Below are 20,419 nucleotides of genomic sequence, written 5' to 3'. Positions count from 1 at the left end.
GGTTTTTATAGTAGCTTTGCCTTCTTTAAAAATCTTAGACATTTTAATAAAGGAAAGCTGGCTACATTAAGAAGGCTCACTTGGTGAAATTACAGTCAAGCCAGAGGGCCTCTATTCATGTTTGGGCTGAGTACTGTAAAACTCTTGCAGGCACACAAATAGCAAGAGAGTAGTTATTAAACATGCTGTTGGCTCACCTCCCCGATGGCATTTCTCTCTTCACATCATTCCACCAGAGCAATTCAATATTGTTCTTGCTACTCTTTATACGATTACAAGTTTATAATGTATAAGTCTATGGACTTGATGAAGAGGCCAATTTAATGTTGTTACTGTTTTTCCTGAAGAACTAGCTTTCTGCATTTGCTATCTGGACATTAATTAAAAGACTACTTTTTTAAAAATAATTTGTGTTCCAGGCTCAAATGGGAGTTCCAATTTCTTTACTGAATAAACTAGAGGTAAAAGGACTTCTTTAACCATTGACTGAAGAAGGGAAAATTGATATTATGTGAAAGGATATGAAACAGCTCCTCCTTTCAGCCAGGAATCAAGTTTCTAAATAAAGAAAACTTCAAATCAGTTTACACTTATATTTGGTGCAGACCTTTACTGAAACCATAATAAGAAAAGAAAAATCAACCTGAAATTGTCTCCCAATTGTCAGAACCACATTTCTGCACATTTTTCAAGCCTCCTCAAACTTTAATCCCTACATTTTTTTGTTTATTTTAACCTCAGAACCCTGGAAAAATTGAATCAGGATATAATTTAGATCAAACTGAAAGAATAATAGTTCATTTTATTCTGAAGCAGTAAAGCATTCCCTTATTTGTTAGGCCCTTCTGCAGAAACATTCAATTTTCAATCTTTTAGCATGTATTAATTCCTCTATATAAGAATCACTAAATACTGAGTATATACTGGGCAGTGAAGAAGGCAGTCAATACATCTCTGCTTTTAAAACAAAATATCGAACTGTACTTACTAACGTTGTAACCACTAGCCACCTATCATTATTATGTTAAATTATTTACAATTAAATAAAAATAAAAATGGAGTTCCTTAGTAACACTAAACCTATTTTAAGTGCTCAATAGCCACACGTAGTTAGTGGTTACCATACTGGACAACGCCGATATAAAATTCACATTATTTCGCAAAATTCTGTTGAACGGTAAAGATATAGAACATTACCAACATCACAGAGAAGAACTGCTACCCTGTTCCCCTTACTTAAGATTGTTATCACATATTGTTGTTCATAAACATGCCAATTTTACTATCTAGAGCCTGTATTATTTAATAAAACTTTCTGTATGTAGTTTATTCTGGGCAATGAGACTTACTGGCAGAGCCAGCTTTGAGACCTAGAACCAGTCTGCAAGTATCATAGCTAGATGTTCCAGCCTTCTCCCCTGAGATCACGGCACAATGGGGTCCTCTCTGCTGCATGCCCAGGCAGATCATCAGGCAGTTGGAGAACTCACTTACCTGGATCAGCAGCCTGAGCCACCTCACCCTGCACATAGACCACAGTGCAGCAGGGCCCTTTCTGCCCCATACTCATGCAGACGTCCAAGCAGTTGAAGCATCTATTCATTAAGATCAGCAGCCTGAGATGCCACATACTTTCTACACAGAGATTGTGGTGCAGGGGGCCCCACTCTGCTCCATGATCAAGCAGATTACCAGGTATTTGGAGTACCCGTTGTGCCAGATTTGGAGTTTAGGCCATCCCCTCACCCTTTGCAGAGAAGTTGAGGACAAGAAGGTTTCCTAGATCCATGTCAAGGCAGACCTCTGGGCACTTGGTGGCCATGCAGTGGATACCCTCACTGGGGTAGTGTTTGTGCCAATAATTGGCAAACCTAGAGTTAGGCCTGCCTAATCTAGTGCCACTCATCTTGGCCCTCCCAATGGGGCTGAGCAGGGAATCCAGACCTCTGTGCAATTCATGGATTAGCCAATTGCCTGAAGCAACAGAGAGATTCTCCCAGTAAACAAGATTTCAAGTATTTACTCAGCTGTGTTAGCCACAGATGACTCTTACCCATAACCACCATCTACTGGTCTGTACATACAATTGCAAGGCCCTTTGTAAAACTGACAGAAGCACATAGAGCTGTAAAAGCAAAGTCAAAAGACCCTACCCAACATATTCTGCAGTCACGTTCCCTAGGGAGGAGGTTGAGGGAAAGAAAAAACCAATAACAATACAAAGAAAGAAAAAAAAAATTCTATTTTCATGAAAATAACTACAAAAATAAGAAGTGCCAGTATCGGTAGATGAGAAGAAACCAGTGAAAAAATTTTGCTACCATGAAAAATGTGAAAGTTGTGACACTATCAAAAGATCACACTAGCTCTCCAGCAACTGTCCCTAAATCAAAAAGAAAACTCAGAAATGATAAATGAAAAACTGAAAGCATGGATTGCAAAGAAGCTGAGTGAGATCCAAGACAAGGTTGGAAATCAACACAAATAAATATTTCTAAGGAAATCCAGGAAATGAAGGAAAAGATAAACATCTTAAAAAGAAATCAATCAGAGCTTCTTACTTACAAAACTTAAGGAATCTCAAAGTACCATTGAAAGCATTATCAATAGATTGGATCAAGCAGAATAAAGAATTGCAGACCTTAAAGACCTGTCTTTTGAACTTACCCAGTCAGACAAAAATAAAGAAAAAATAACTTTTTAAACTAATCAAAGTCTTAGAGAAACATAGCATTATGTAAAGTGACCAAATCAGCAAATTGTTGTCATTCTTGGAAAAGAATGGGAAAAAGTAAACAACCTAGAAAATACATTGGAGAAAATAGTTCAAGGAAACTTTCCTAATCTTTCTATAGAGGTAGACATCCAGATAAAACAAATCCAGAGAACACCTGGGGGATATTATACAAAGTAAATATCACCAAGGCTTATAGTCACTGGACCATCCAAGGTCAAAGCTAAAGAAAAAAATTTTTAACACAGCTAGAGAAAAAGGTCAAATCACAAACAAAAGAAACCCCATCAGGTTAATAGCAGACCTCTTAGCAGAAATCCTATGAGCCAGGAGAGATTGGGGACCAATTTACAACATTTTTAAATTAAAGAAATTTCAACCAGGAATCTCATATCCACAAAACTAAGCTTCGTAAGTAAAAAAGAAATAAAATCTTTTCCAGAGAGCCAAGCACTAAGGGAATTAGTTACAACCAGACTGGCCTTACAAGAGATCCTTAAGGGAGTTTTTAAAATAGACTCAAAAGAACAATACATGCTACCACAAAAACACATGTACGTACATAGCCCACAGATCCCAAAGCGATCATGCAATAGAAAATACAAAGCAACCAGCTGAAAACCTCATAATAGTATCTTAACTCCATGTATCAATATCAATTTGCCAGCATACATTTTTGCTTGCATTTATTAATCAAACCATTTTATACTTATCCCGGCCAAATACTATAAGGTGTCAAAATTTGGCATACGAGTTACAAAACTATAAACCCAACACAAAACACAATGATCTTTGCTTGTGCAATCTTTAATAAATAAGACATCAATATTGGTACAATAAAAACACCTGTATCTTGGCCAGGTACAGTGGCTCACACCTGTAATCCCAGTACTTTGGGAGGCTGAGGCAGCTGGATCACGAAGTCAGGAGTTCGAGACCAGCTTGGTCAGCATGGCTTATTGGTAGACTAGAAACAGCTGAGGAAAAAATCTCTGAGCTTAAGGATATTTCAATAGAAACCTCCAAAAAAGAAAATCAAAGAGAAAAGACTGAAAAGAAAACCAGAACATAGTATCCTAGACCTGTGAGACAACTACAAAAGGCATAACATATATGTAATGAAAACACCAACATGAGGGGAAAAAAGAGATCAAGGAACAAGGGAAACATTCAAAACAACAATGACTCAGAATTCGCCAAGTGAATGCCAGAAACCAACCCAAAGATCTAGGAAGCTCAAAGAACATCAGCAGGATGAATGCCAGAGAAACGACACCTAGGTAGGTCATTTTCAAAGTACAGTAAAACAAAGATTTTTTAAATCCTGAAAAAAGGAAGAAACAAATAACACTTTACCTATAGAAGGGCAAAGCATGATGTCAAACTTCTGAGAAACCATGTGAATAAGAAGAGAGTACTGTGAAGTATTTAAAGTTTTCAGAGAAAAACCTACCAATCTAGATTCTATACACTGCTAAATTAACCTTCTAAAGTAAAGGAGAAATAAAGAAGTTCCCAGAAAACAAAAATTGTCTTGAAACAAAAGTTAAAAAAAAGTTCTTTAAAGAGAAGGAAAATAAAGTAAGTTAGAAACTTAGATCTACATAAAGGAAGAGCAATGGAAAAGGAATAAATGAAGGTAAAATTAAACTTTTATTTTTCCTATTAATTGATCTCACATAACAGTTTGTTCAAAATAATAATAGCAACATTGTATTAAATTGTATGTGTTTATGTGTGTGTATATATATACATAAGTATTCTTGTGCATGCTTCTATTTCACTAAAATGAATGACATCAATAATAAAAGGGATGGTGGGAATAATTGGGATTATTATGCTATTACAAGGCACTCAAACTACATGTAAAGTTATATAATGTTATTTGAAAGTAGTTATAAATGTTTTTTCCAAACTCTAGGGTGACTACTAAAGAAAAAATTTTTTAAGGTACAAATGATAGGCTAAGAAAAGAGAGAAATTAAATTTTATTAAATGCTCAATGTAAAACACAAAAGGAAGAAAGAATAGAAGACAAAATAGGAATAAAGAACAAGGACCACAAATAGAGAGTAGTAACCACTATGTGATATTAAGCACACTACATCAGTGATCACTTTAAACATGAATGGTCTAAATGCACCAATTAAAAGGCAGAGATTGTTAGAGTTAAATAAAAACTAAGATCCAATTATATGTTACGTACAAGAAACCCATTTTAACCACAGAGACACATATAGGCACACTTGTTTTACTGCCCTTTGCATTATTGTACTTCACAGATATTATGCATTTTTAGAAATTGAAGGTTTGCAGCAACTCTGTGTTGAGAAAGCCTATTGGTACCATTTTTTCAATATCATGTGCTCACTTTGTGTCTCTATGGCACATTTTTGACAATTATCACAATATTTCAAAGTTTTTCATATGATTTTGTCTATAATGGTGACCTATGAGCAGCAATCTTTGATATTACTCTAATTGTTTTGTAACATCCATATAAGAAGGCAAACTTAATCATCAAATGTTGTATGCCTTCTGACTTCTTCAATGACCAGCAATTTCACTGTCTCTCTCTCTCCCTTGAGCCCTCCCTATTTTCTAAGAACAATCATATTGAAAATACATCAATTTATAATCCTATAACAGCCTCTCAGTGTTCAAGCAAAAAAAGAGTTGCACATTTCTCACTTTTAATCACAAGCTAGAAATATGTAAGCTTAGTTAGGACGGTTTGTTGAAAGCTGAGACAGACTGAAAGCAAGGTCTCTTGTGCAAAACAGTTATCCATCCAAGTTGTTCAAGCAAAGGAAAAGTTCTTGAGGAAATTAAAAGTGCTACTTCAGTGAAAAAAACATGTGATAAGAAAGCAAAACAGCCATATTGCTGATATGGAGAAAGTTTGACCAGTCTGGAAAGAAGATTCAACCAGGCGTGACATTCCTTTAAGCCAAAGCCTAATCCAAAGCTAGTTCCTAACCTTGTTCAATTCTATGAAAGCTGAGAGAGTGAGGAAGCTGCAGAAAAAGAAAAAAAAGTTGGAAGCTAGCAGACTTTAGTTCATGAGATTGAAGGGCAGAAACTTTCTCCATAACATAAAAACACAAGGTGATGAAGCAGGTACTGAAGGCGAGGCTGAAGCAAGTTATGCAAAAGACCTAGCTAGACTAACTGATGAAGGTGGCTACACTAAGCAACAGATTTTCAGTGGAGATGAAACAGCCTTCTATTGGAAGAAGATGCCATCTAGGACTTTTATACCCAGAGAAGTCAACGTATGGCTTCAAAGCATTAAAGGACAAGCTGACTCCCTTATTAGGGACTAATGCAGCTGGAAACTTTAAGTTGAAGCCAATGCTAACTTACCATTTTAAAAATTGAAGGGCCTTTAAGAATTATGCTATATCCACTCTGCTTGTGATTTATAAATAACAAGGCCTGGAAGATAGCACATCTATTTGCATCATAGTTTACTGGATCCTTTAAGCCCACTATTGAGACCTACTGCTCAGAAAAAATATATATTTCTTTCAAAATATTTCTGACCATTGACAATGCACCTGGTCAGCCAAGAGCGCTGATGAAGATGTGAGAGATTAATGTTTTTGTGCCTGCCAACAACACCCACTGTGCAGCTCATAGATCAAGGAGTAATTTTAACTTTAGGTGTTATTATTTAAGAAATATATTTTGTAAGGCTTTTGCTGCAATATGGATTGATTTTTCTGATGAATCTGTACAAAGTAAATTGAAAACATTCTGGAAAAGATTCACCATTTTAGATTCCAGTAAGAACATCTGTCATTCATGGGAGGAGGTCAAAGCATCAACACTAATAGGAGTTGGAAAGACATGATTCTTACCTCCATAGATGACTTTGAGGGATTTAACACTTCAGTGGAGGAAGTAACAGCGGATGTGATGAAAATTATGAGAACTAGATTTAGAAACAGAGCCTGAAGATGTAACAGAATGACTGCAATCTCACGATAAATTTTCAATGAATGAGGAGTTGCTTCTTACAGAAGAGAAAAACTGAGTATATTGGAAATGTAACTCAACCTAATAAAAGCTATATATGACAGACCCACAGCTAGTATCATATTTAACAGGGGAAAACTGAAAGCCTTTCCCCTAAGATCTGAAACACAAGATGCTCACTGTCACCAGTGTTATTCAACCTAGTACTGGAAGTCCAAGCTAGAGCAATCAGACATGAGAAAGAAATCAAGAACATTCAAATTGCTGAGGAACAGGTCAAATTATCTTTGTTTGAAGATGATGTAATCTTATATTTGGCAAAACCTAATAAGCCAACCAAAAAACTATTAGAACTAGTCAACAAATTCAGTAAAGTAGCAGGATACAAAATCAATATACAAAATCAGTAGCATTTCTATATGCCAACAGTGAACAATGCAAAAAAGAAATTTAAAATAATTCTACTTACAATAACCACACATAAAATTAAATGCCTAGAAACTAACTTAGCCAAAGAAGTAAAAGATCCCTTTAATGAAAACTATAAGACACTGATTAAATAAATTAAAGTGGACACCAAAAAATAAAAAAAAAATCCATGTTCATGGATTGAAAAAAATCAACATTGTTTAAAATCCATACTACTTAAAGTAAGCTACAAATTCAGTGTAATCCCTGTCAAAATACCAATGGCATTCTTTACAAAAATAGGACAAACAATTCTAAAATTTATATGGAAAACAAACTGACTCAGAACAGCCAAAACTATATTAAGCAAAAATAACAAAACAAGAGGAATCACATTACTTGACTTCAATTTACGCTACTTAACTATAGTAACCAAAACAACATAGAAATGGTATAAAAACAGACATATAGAAGAATGGAACAGAATAGAGAACCCAGAAACAAATCCACACACCTATAATAAACTTGTTTTCAACAAAGGTATGAAGAGCACACACTGGGGAAAAGACAATCTCCTCAATAAATGATTATAATAAAACTGAATATCCATATGCAGCAGAATAAAATGAGGCCCCTATCTATCACCATATACAAAAATCAAGACAGAATGGATTAAATACTTAAATCTAAGACCTCAATGTATAAAACCACTACAAGAACACTTTGGGGAAAATCTCCAGGACATTTGGCAAAGATTTCTTGAGCAATACCTCACAAGCATAGGCAACCAAAACAAAAATGGAGAAATGGGATCATATCAAGTGAAAATGCTTCTGCACAGCGAAGCAAGCAACCAGCAAAGTTAAGCAACAACCCACAGAATGGCAGAAAATATTTGCAAACTACCCCTCTTTGACAAGGAATTAGTAACCAGAATATATAGGGAGCTCAAACAATTCTGAAAATTTTAATAATTCAACCAAAAATGGGCAAAAGATTTGGATAGGTATTTCTCAAAAGAAGACATAAAAATGGCAAATAGGCATATGAAAAGATGTTCAACATCATTGATCATCAGAGAAATAAAAATCAAAACTACAATGAGATATCATCTCACCCTAGTTAAAATGGCTTGTTTTCAAAAGACAGATAATAACAAATTCTAGAGAAGATGTGCAGAAAAGGCAACACTTGTATGCAGTTGGTGGGAATGTAAATTAATATAACCACTATGGAAAACAGTTTGTAGTTTCCTCAAAAATTAATAATTGAGCTACTACATAATCCAGCAATCCCAATGCTAGGTACATACTCAAAAGAGAGGAAATCAGTATACTGAAGAGATAGCTGTACTCTTACGTTTGTTGCAGCACTGTTTACAATAGCTAAGATTTGGAAGCAATCTATGAGTTCATGAACAGATGAATGAATGAGGAAAATGTGATGCATATACATGTAGATTACTATTCCGCTATAAAAAAAAATGAGATCCAGTCATTTGCAACATGGATAGAACTGGAGATAATTATATTACATAAAATAAACCAGATATGGAAAGGCAAATATCACACATTCTCACTTGTTTGTGGGATCTAAAAATCAAAACAATTGAACTCATGAACTTAGAAAGTAGAAGGATGGGTATCAGAGGCTGCAGAGTATAACGAGGGTATGCAGGGGAGGTAGGGATGGTTAATCGGTACAAAAAGGTAGCTAGAAAGTATGAATAAGATCTACTCTTTAATAACATGATAGGGTGACTATAGTCAATAATAAATTAATTGTACATCTTTAAATAACTTAAAGAGTATAACTGGATTTTTTTTTTTAATCAAAGGATAAATGTTTGAGAGGATGGATACCTCCATTCCCTATGACTTGTTTATTTCATATTGCAGGTCTGTATCAAATATCTCACATACCTCATAAAAATATATACCTACTATGTACTCACAAAAATTTAAAATAAATAAAAGTAGAAAAAAGGGAATACTTTCTAACACATTCTATGAGACCAGCATAACCATAATACCACAACAAGACAAAGATATTATGAGATAAGAAAAATTCAAATTAATATCTCTCATAAACACTGATATAATAATCCACAATAAAACATTAGCAAATCAAATCCAACAATGTATGTAAACAATTACACCTTTGGCAACACCCTCACAGACACACCCAGGAACGATACCTAATATCCTTCAATCTAATCAAGTTGACACTCAATACTAACCATCATAATCATGGAAAAAAATGAGATCAATTCCATGCAAAACCAGGTTGAGATTCAAGTCACTTAATGTAATCCATCACATCAACAGGATAAAGAATAAAAATCACAAGACTATACCAATAGTTGCAGAAAACACATTTGGCAAAATTCAATATCTAATATTGACCAAAAAAAATCTCAGTAAACTTGGAATTGAGGGGAACTTACTCAACTTGATAAATAATATCTACAAAATACCTACAGCTAACATCATATTTAATGGTGAGAAACTCAAAACTCCTGCTAAGATCAGGAACAAGGTACAGATGTCTCCTCTCACTACTACTTTTCAATGGCATACTGAAAGTTCTAGGTGGAGACTTCTGCCAAGATGGCTGAATAGGATCAGCTCCATAGTATAGTTCCCAGTGAGAGAGATGCAGAAGGTGAATGATCTCCACATTTCCAACCAAGGTACCAGGTTCATTTCAATGGGACTGGTTAGACAGTGAATGTAGCCCAAGGAGGGCTAACTGATGCAGGGCAGGGTGCTGTCCCACCCAGGAAGTGCAACTGGACAAAGGATCAGGGACTTTACCCCCTCAGCATTCCAGTTCAGATACTGCACTTCTCCCATGGCCATTGCAACCCACAGTTCAGGAGAATGCCGCTGGGCTGTAAAATGCTGTGAGTTACCAACACAGATCTGAGTGACAGCTCCGGCTGGCCTGGCAGCATGTTGTCGGCACAGATCTGGGTGGAGGTTTTGGCTAGTGCTGAGAGTGGCTGCCGGACAGGTCTACCCTCCCCCCAGGAAGAGAGAGAGCTGAAAGCAGGAAGACAGGTGATACAGATTGGCAGGTTCCACTCCCACAAACACCAACAAACTGAAGCCTTCTCACTTGAGAGTTTCACAGTCAGCACATCAGTCCGAGTTCAACCCAGGACGATCAAGCTCAGTGGGGGAAGGGCGTCTGCCATCCCGCAGGCAGGTCTAATCTCACCTGTGTAAACAAAAGCCAGATGAAGCCTACAAAGCAGGTGGGCTAATTCTGAGACGGCCCAGCAGCACCTTTGCAGGCAGACAAGGGACACACTGCCTGAAACTAAAAAACAAAAAGAAATAGCTTCAACATCAACAGAAAGGACATCCACTCAGAGACCACATTCAAAATCACCAACTTCAAAGATCAAAGGTAGATAAATCCATGAAGATGGGAAGAAACCAGTGCAAAAAGGATGAAATCATCAAAGACCAGAACACCTCTCCTACTCCAAGGGATCACAACTCTTCACCAGCAAGAGAACAAAACAAGATGGAGAATGAGTTTGATGAATTGATGGAAGCAGACTACAGAAGGTGGGTAATAACAAACTTCTCTGAGCTAAAGGAACATGTTCCAATCCAATGCAAAGAAACTAAAAGCCTTGAAAAAAGGTTAAACGAAATGCTAACTAGAATAACCAGCTTAGAGAAAAACATAAATGACTTGCTGGAGCTGAAAAACACAGCACGAGAACTTCACAAAGCATACACAAGTTTCAATAGCCAAACTAATCAAGTAGAACAAAGGATATCAGAGATTGTAGATCAACTCAATGAAATAAAACAAGAAGGCAAGATTAGAGAAAAAAAGAGTGAAAAGAAATGAACAAAACCTCCAAGAAATATGTGATTATGTGAAAAGACCCAACCTACTTTTAGTCAGTGTACCTGAATGAGATGGGGAGAATGAATCCAAGCTGGAAAACACTCTTCAGGACATTATCCAGGAGAACTTCCTCAATCTAGCAAGGCAGGCCAACATTCAAATCCAGGAAATACAGAGAACACCACAAAGATAATCCTCAAGAAGAGCAACGCCAAAGCATATAATCGTCAGATTCACCAGGGTTGAAATGAAGAAAAAAAAAAATGCTAAGGGCAGCCAGAGAGAAAGGTTGGGTCACCTACAAAGGGAAGTCCATCATATTCACGGCAATCTCTTGGCAGAAACCCTGCAAGCCAGAAGAGAGTGGGGGCCAATGTTCAACAACCCTAAAGAAAAGAACTCTCAACCCAGAATTTCATATCCAGCCAAACTAAGTTTTATAAGTGAAGGAGAAATAAAATTCTTTATAGACAAGCAAATGCTGAGAGATTTCATCACCACCAGACCTGCCTTACAAGCGCTCCTGAAAGAAGCACTAAACATGGAAAAGAACAACCAGTATCAGCCACTGCAAAAACATACCAAATGTAAAGACCAATAACATGGTGAAGAAACTGAATCAACTAATGGGCAAAACAACCAACCAGTAACAAAATGGCAGGATCATATTCACATATAACAATATTAACATTAAATACAAATGGCCTAAATGCCCCAATCAAAAGACACAGACTGGCAAACTGGATAAAAAGCAAAGACCCATCAGTGTGCTGTATTCAGGAGACCCATCTCACACGCAAAGACACACATAGACTCAAAATAAAGGGATGGAGGAAGATTTACCAAGCAAATGAAGAGCAAAAAAACAAACAAACAAACAAAAAACAGGGGTTGCAATCCTAGTCTCTGATAAAATGGACTTTATACCAACAAAGATCAAAAGAGACAAAGAAGGGTATTACATAATGGTAAAAGGATCAATGCAACAAGAAGAGATAACTATCCTAAATATATATGCACCCAATACAGGAGCACCTGGATACATAAATCAAGTTCTTAAGAACATACAAAGAGACTTAGACTCCCACACAATAATAATGGGAGACTTCAACACTCCACTGTCAATATTAGACAGATCAATGAGAAAGAAAATCAACAAGGATATCTAGAACTTGAATGCAGATCTGGACCAAGCAGACCTAATAGACATCTACAGAACTCTCCACCCCAAATCCACAGAATATACCTTCTTCTCAGTACCACATTGCACTTACTCTAAAGTTGACTACATAATTGGAAGTACATCACTCATTAGCAAAAGAACATAAATCATAACAGTCTCTCAGACCACAGTGCAATTGAATTAGAACTCAGGATTATGGACCTTACTCAAAACCGCACAAATTCATGAAAACCCAACAAGTTGCTCCTGAATGACAATTGGATAAACAATGAAATGAAGGCAGAAATAAAGATGTTCTTCAAAACCAATGAGAAGAAGACACAATGTACCAGAATCTCTGGGACACATTTAAAGCAGTATCTAGAGGGAAATTTATAGCAATAAATGCTCCCATGAGAAGCAAGGAAAGGAAAGTCCTAAAATCAACATCGTATCCTCAAAATTGAAAGAGCTAGAGAAGCAAGATAAAAAAAAAAACTTAAAAAGCTAGCATAAGAGAAGAAATAACTAAGATCAGAGCAGAACTGAAGGAGATAGAGACAAAAAAAAAACCCTTCAAAAAATCAATATATCCAGGAGCTGTTTTTTTGAAAAGGTCAACAAAATAGACCACTAGCCAGACTAATAAAAAAGAAAAGAGAGAAGAACTGAATAGAGGCAATAAAAAACGATAAAGTGGATATCACCACCAACTCCACAGAAATACAAAATACCATCAGAGATTGCTACAAACAACTCTATGCACATAAACCAGTAAACCTGGAAGAAATGGATAAATTCATGTACACTTGCACACTCTCAAGACTAAACCAGGAAGAAGTTGAAACCCTGAACAGACCAATAACAAGGTCTGAAGTTGAGGCAACAATTAATAGCCTAGCAACCAAAAAAAGTCCAGGTCCAGACAGGTTCACAGCCTAATTCTACTAGATGTACAAAGAGGAGCTGATACCATTCCTTCTGAAACTATTCCAAACAATACAAAAAGAGGGAATCCTCCCTAACTCATTTTATGGAACCAACATTTTCCTGATACCAAAACCTGGCAGAGACACAGTTGAAAAAAAAACATTCAGGCCAATATCCATGATGAACTTCGATGTAAAAATCTTCAATAAAATATTGGCAAACCAAATGCAACAGCACATCAAAAAGCTTATCCAGCATGATCAAGTTGGCTTCATCCTGGGGATACAAGGCTGGTTGAACATATGCAAATCCATAAACATAATCCATCACATAAACAGAACCAAAGACAAAACCCACATGATTATCTCAACAGCTACAGAGAAGGTCTTTGACAAAATTCAACAGCCCTTTATGCTAAAAACCCCCAATAAACTAGGTATCGATGGAATGTATCTCAAAATAATAAAAGCTATTTATGATAAACCCACAGCCAATATACTGAACAGGCAAAAACTGGAAGAATTCCCCTTGAAAACGGGCACTAGACAAGGATGTCCTCTTTCACCACTCCTATTCCATATAGTATTGAAAGGTCTAGCCAGAGAAATCAGGTAAGAAAAAGAAATAAAAAGGTATTCAATTAGGAAAAGAGGAAGTAAAGTTGTCTCTATTTGCAGATGACATGATTGTATATTTAGAAGACCCCATCATCTCAGCTCAAAATCTCCTTAAGCTGATAAGCAACTTCAGCAAAGTCTCAGGATAGAAAATCAATGTACAAAAATCACAAGCATTCCCATACACCAATAACAGACAAACAGAGAGCCAAATCATGAGCAAACCCCTATTCACAATTGCTTCAAACAGAATAAAATACCTAGGAATACAATTAACAAAGGATGTAAAGGACATCTTCAAGGAGAACTACAAACCACTGCTCAAGGAAATAAGAGAGGACACAAACAGATGGAAAAACATTCCATGCTCATCGTTAGGAGGAATCAATATTGTGAAAATGGCCATACTGCCCAAAGTAATTTATAGATTCTACACTATCCCCATCAAGCTTTCATTGACCTTCTTCACAGAACTGGAAAAAAAAAAAACACTTTAAACTTCATATGGAACCAAAAGAGAGCCTGCATAGCCAAGACAATCCTAAGCAAAAAAGAACAAAGCTGGAGGCATCACACTACCTGACTTAAACTATACTACAAGGCTACAGTCATCAAAACAGCATGATACTGGTACCAAAACAGAGATATAGACCAGTGGAACAGAACAGAGGCATTGGAAGCAATGCCACACATCTACAACTGTCTGATCCTTGACAAACCTGACAAAAGCAAGCAATGGGGAAAGGATTCCCTGTTTAATAAATGATGTTGGGAAAACTGGCTAGCCATATGCAGAAAGCTGGAACTGAATCCTTTCCTGACATCTTATACTAAAATTAACTCCAGATGGATTAAGGACTTAAACATAAGACCTAATACCATAAAAACCCTAAAAGAAAACCTAGGCAATACCATTCAGGACATAGGCATAGGCAAGGACTTCATGACTAAAACACCAAAAGCAATGACAACAAAAGCCAAAATAGACAAATGGGATCTAATTAAACTTAAGAGTTTCTGCACAGCAAGAGAAATAATCATTAGAGTGAACTAGCAATCAACAGAATGAGAAAAAACGTTTGCAATCTACCCATCTGATAAAGGGCTAATATCCAGAATCTACAAAGAACTAAAGCAGATTTACAAGAAAAAAAACAAACAAACCCATTCAAAAGTGAGTGAAGGATATGAACAGACACTTTTCAAAAGAAGACATATATGAGGCCAAAAAATATATGAAAAATGCTCATCATCACTGGTCATTAGATAAATGCAAATCAAAACCACATTGAGATATCATCAGATGCCAGTTAGAATGGCAATCAGTAAAAAATCTGGAGACAACAGATGCTGGAGAGAATGTGGAGGAATAGGAACACTTTTACACTGTTGGTGGGAGTGTAAATTGGTTCAACCATTGTGGAAGACAGTGTGGCATTTCCTCAAGAATCTAGAAATAGGAATTCCATTTGACCCAGCAATTCCATTACTGGGTATATACCCAAAGGAATATAAATCATTCTATTATGAAAACACATGTACATGTATGTTCACTGTGGCACTGTTTACAATAGCAAAGACCTGGAACCAACCCAAATGCCCATCAATAATAGATTGGACAAAGAAAATGTGGCACATATACACCATAGAATACTATGCAGTCATAAAAAGGGATGAGTTTGTGTCCTTTGTAGGGACATGGATGAATCTGGAAACCATCATTCTTAGCAAACTGACACAAGAACAGAAAACCAAACACTGCATGTTCTCACTCATTGTTCACACCGCATGTTGAACAATGAGAACACATGGGCACAGGGAGGGGTATATCACACACTGGGGTCTGTTTAGGGATAGAGGGCTAGGGGAGGGACGGCAGGGGGCGGGGAGGTTAGGGAGGGATAACACTGGGAGAAATGCCTGATGTAGGTGACAGGAGGATGGAGACAGCAAACCATCATGGCATGTGTGTACCTTTGCAACAATCCTGCAAGATCTGCATATTTACCCTAGAATTTAAAGTATAATAATAAAAAGAAAGTTCTAGGTAATGCATAAGTCAATACAAAGAAATAAAAACTATATACAGATTAAAAATAAAGGGACAAAACTCTGTTATTTTCAGATGATATATTTATGTAAAAAGGAATCTAAAAGTCAACACAAAAACTTCTAACTAATAAGATATAAGAAATTTGCAAGATGGGTTAATATACAAAAGTAAAGCAATTTTCTAGATGCCAATAATGAACAATTAAAATTTGAAATTAAAAACACAGATTTACATTAGCACTCAAATATTTCAATATAAATCTAACAAAATATATACAAGATCTACATGAGGAAAGTGATAAGACTCTGATAAAAGAGTTCAAAGAAGAACTAAAAAATTGGCAAATATTCCAGATTTATGAATTAGGACGACTCAACGTTGTCAAGATAACAGCCTTTCTCAACTTGATCTACAGATTCAGTGCAATCTCAATCAATATCTTAACAAGCTATTTTGCACATATTGAGAAACTTAACCCAAAATTTATATGGAGAGGCAAAAATCCCAGAATATCCAACACAATATTGAGGAAAAATAAAGTGGAGGACTGACACTACCAAACTTCAAGAGTTATTGTAAAGCTTTGACAATCAGGAAAGTGTGGTACTGGTAAAAGAATAGACAAAGAGATGAATTGAACAAAACAGTGAGCACAGAAATAGTCACATATAAATATGGTCAACTGATTTTTGACAATATCATATAGGTAATACAGTAGAGAAAACATAGTCTTTTAAACAATAGTGGTGAAACAACTGGACATCCACGTACACAAAAATTAATCTTGAGATATACCATATACCCTTCATAAAAATAAATTCAAAATGGATCATAGATTTAAATGTAAAATGCAAAACTATAAAATCCTTAGAAGGGCCGGGCGTGGTGGCTCATGCCTATAATCCCAGCACGTTGGGAGGCCAAGGCGGGTGGATCACGAGGTCAAGAGATCGAGACCATCCTGGTCAACAAGGTGAAACCCCATCTCTACTAAAAATACAAAAAATTAGCTGGGCATGGTGGTACGTGCCTGTAATCCCAGCTACTCGGGAGGCTGAGGCAGGAGAATTGCTTGAACCCAGGAGGTGGAGGTTGCGGTGAGCCGAGATCACGCCATTGCACTCCAGCCTGGGTAAAAAGAGCGAAACTCCGTCTCAAGAAGTAAAATAAAATAAAATAAAAAATAAAACCCTTAGAAGATGACATAGGAGAAAATCTAAGTAACGTTGTGTTTGGTGATGTTTATTAAGATACAACACCAATGACATAATCCATAAAAGAAAAAATTGGTAAGCTGGATTTTATTAAAATTAATAATTTCTGCTCTGTGAAAGATAATATCAAGAGAATCAAAACACAAACCACAGGCTGGGAGAAAAATATTTGTAAAAGGAATATATGATAAAGGATTGCTATCCAAAATATACAGAGAAAGCAGCAGCCCTACTGGGAGAAGAAGAAAATGACAGACAGGAGACTTCGCTAATGTGTGGCTCCCACTTGGATGGCAGAACAGAGTGTAAACACTGACACCATGACCTTTTGCTCCAAAAACCACCCCAGAAATACACCAGGAAGAAAAACAAAAGAATTCATAGATCCTTTGGAAGAAGTGGCATGTCACTGCAAATTCCATGAGACTTGGAAAAACTGTGTTTTCCAAGTGTGAAAGGAAACCCGCACCCAAACACACATCCCTACTGGGGACTCTGAAATTCCAGATCACAGGAGAAGAATTTATCCTTACTTACAGCTGAAATGAACTTAGGGAGCTATAAGAAATATAAAAGTTGAAGCATCAGTGAGAAGAGCTCTTGTAGGCACTCCCAGTCTCCAGCTCAAGCTTCCCTTCCCAGGGAAGCCGTCCAGGATTACACCTCATGGGGTCCCTCAGGAAAGGCAGCCAGGAAAATTAAGGAGGAGTCACAAGGCGAAAGCAGCTTCTAAATGAAATCTGCAGTAGTTTTGACTGGGCACAAATTTTCTTGAGTGAGATCCAGGAAGCTAATGGCAACTGCTGCAGTTACAAGCACAGGAGCCACTGATGACATTGTGGGCAGGTGGAGGTGGGAAAGGCCTAAAAGTTATGCCTGCTTTCTCAGGAGGAAAGCTTACAACCTGGGGCAAGTTCTGAGTGGGTGTACTGTGGGAATGAAACCAGCCTCACCAACTGTGTGGGAGCTGGGTGAGGTCTTTTACCACCAGCTAGCCCCTACTTCTTTGGCGAACTATATGACACAGGAGAGGCAGCCATAATCCCCTCTGGAACATAACCCCATTGGCCTTAATGCCACTGCCCATTTCCCACAGTGGCTGAGTCAAGCCCCACCCAAAAAGAGTTTGAACCTGGAGCTGCCTAATCCTGGCCCCACCTGATGGTATTTCTCTACCCTGCCCAATGCCTGAGAAACTAGAATACTTATACTGGCCAATTTAGGGTAAACTTAGATCCCCCTACTACCACTGCAGCTGGTGCTCTCCACAAAGTGCCACCTCCTGCCTGGAGGTCAATCAACTCAGGCCACTATAGACACTCATGACAGAATAATCCTGCTCCCCAAAAGGAGAAAACAACAGCTAAGTTCACTGCCTGCAACATCCTGGCTAACCAGAAATCCTGAGTCTGTCCACATGACAACTTCACTGCTAACATAAACATCATTTGAGAAAGACAGTGCACTATCTAAAACCAAGGACTGTCAGAGTCTACTTCACTCCCCTGCCACCTCTGCCGGAACAGGTGCTGGTATCCATGACTGGGAGACCTGAAGACAGATTACTTCTCAAGAATCTTTGCAGACATTCCTCAGCACCAGCTCAGAGCCTGGTAGCCCCGCTGGGTGGCTAGACCAAGAAGAGCAATAACAAACACTGCAGTTCAGCTCTCAGGAAGTCCTGTCCCTAAAGGAATAGGGAGAGCACCACATGAAGGGATAACCCATGGGACAAAAGAATATGAACAGCAAGCCCTGAGTTCCATATCTTTCCACTAAAATAGTCTAATTGAGAAGGAATCAGGAAAGTAATTCTGATAATATAACAATGTAACGCTCCCCAAAATATTACATTAGCCCCCCAGCAATGGACCTAAATGAAGATGAAAGTGCTAAATTGCCAGATAAAGAATTCAGAAATTTGATTGAGCTACTCAAAAAGATACCAGAGAAAGGTGAAAACCATTTTAAAGAAACCATTTTAAACAAATACATGATATGGATAAAAAATTCTCCAGAAAAAAAATAAATAAGATAAAGAAAAAAAAATCACAACTTCTGGAAATAAAGACATACTTAGAGAAATATAAAATGCACTGGAAAGTATCAACAATAGCCTAGAACAGGTAGAAGAAAGAACTTCATAGTTCAAAGACAAGGCTTCAGAGTTAATCCAATCAGAAAAGACAAAAAGAATTTTAAAAAAATGAACAAAACTTCCAAGAAATTTCAGATTAAGTAATCAGCCAAACCTAAGAATAATTGGTGTTCCTAAAGAGAAAGAGAAATCTAAAAGTTTATACATTTTATTTGAGGAAATAATTGAGGAAAACTTCGCTGGCCTTGCTAGAGGTCTAGGCATCCAAACACAAGAAGCTCAAAGAACACCTGGGATATTCATAGTAGAAAGATCATTACCTAGGCACATAGTCATCAGGTTATTTAAAGTCAAGATGAAGGAAAAAAGTTTAAGATCTGTGAGACAAAAGTATCGGGTAACCTGTAATGGAAAACTATCAGATTAACGTAGATTTCTCAGCAGAAACCTTACCAGCCAGAGGAGATTGGGGTTCTGTCTTTAGCTGCTTGAAACAAAATAAACGCCAGCAAATGATTTTTTATCCAGCAAAACTAAGCTTCATAAATGAAGGAGTGACAAAGTCTTTTTCAGACAAACAAATGCTGAGATAATCTGCTACTAGCAAGCTACCACTACAGGAACTGCTAAACGGAGCTCCAAATTTTGAAACAAAACCTCAAAATTCCACCAACATAGAACCTCCTTAAAGCATAAATCTCACAAGACCTATAAAATAATAACACAATGGAAAAAAAAACAAGTTATTTAGGAAACAACTACCATGCAGAATAGAATAGTACCTCATATTTTAATACAAACATTGAATATAAATAGCCTACATGCTTCACTTAAAAGATACAGAATGGCAGATATAAATCCACCAATCAATCATCTGCTGTCTTCATGACACTCACCTAAGACATAATAACTCATAAACTTAAGATAAAGAGGTGGAAAAAGATATTCCATGAAAATGGAAACCAAAAGTGAGTAGAAATAGCTATTTTTATGTCAGATGAAACAGACTTTAAAGCAGCAACAGAAAAAAAAAAAAAGACAAAGGGGAACATTAGATAATGATAAAAGGATTAGTCCAACAGGAAAATATCACAATCCTAAATACATACACACCCAACACTAGAGCTCCCAAATTTATAAAACAATTACTACTAGACCTAAGAAAAGAGATAGATGGCAACACAATAATAGTGGGGTCTTCAGTGCTCCACTGAAAGCATTAGACAGGTCATCAAGAGAGAAAATCAAAAAAGAAACAATGGACTTAAACTGTACCCTAGGACAGATGGACTTAATAGATATTTACAGAACATTCTTCTCAACAACTGTAGAATATACATTATTTTCATCAG

This window comes from Aotus nancymaae, unplaced genomic scaffold (genome assembly GCF_030222135.1).
Source record: "Aotus nancymaae isolate 86718 unplaced genomic scaffold, 86718_ANA_hifiasm-v0.15.2.pri h1tg000033l, whole genome shotgun sequence".
NCBI classification, from domain to species: domain Eukaryota; kingdom Metazoa; phylum Chordata; class Mammalia; order Primates; family Aotidae; genus Aotus; species Aotus nancymaae.
This window is presented reverse-complemented; position numbering follows the sequence as displayed.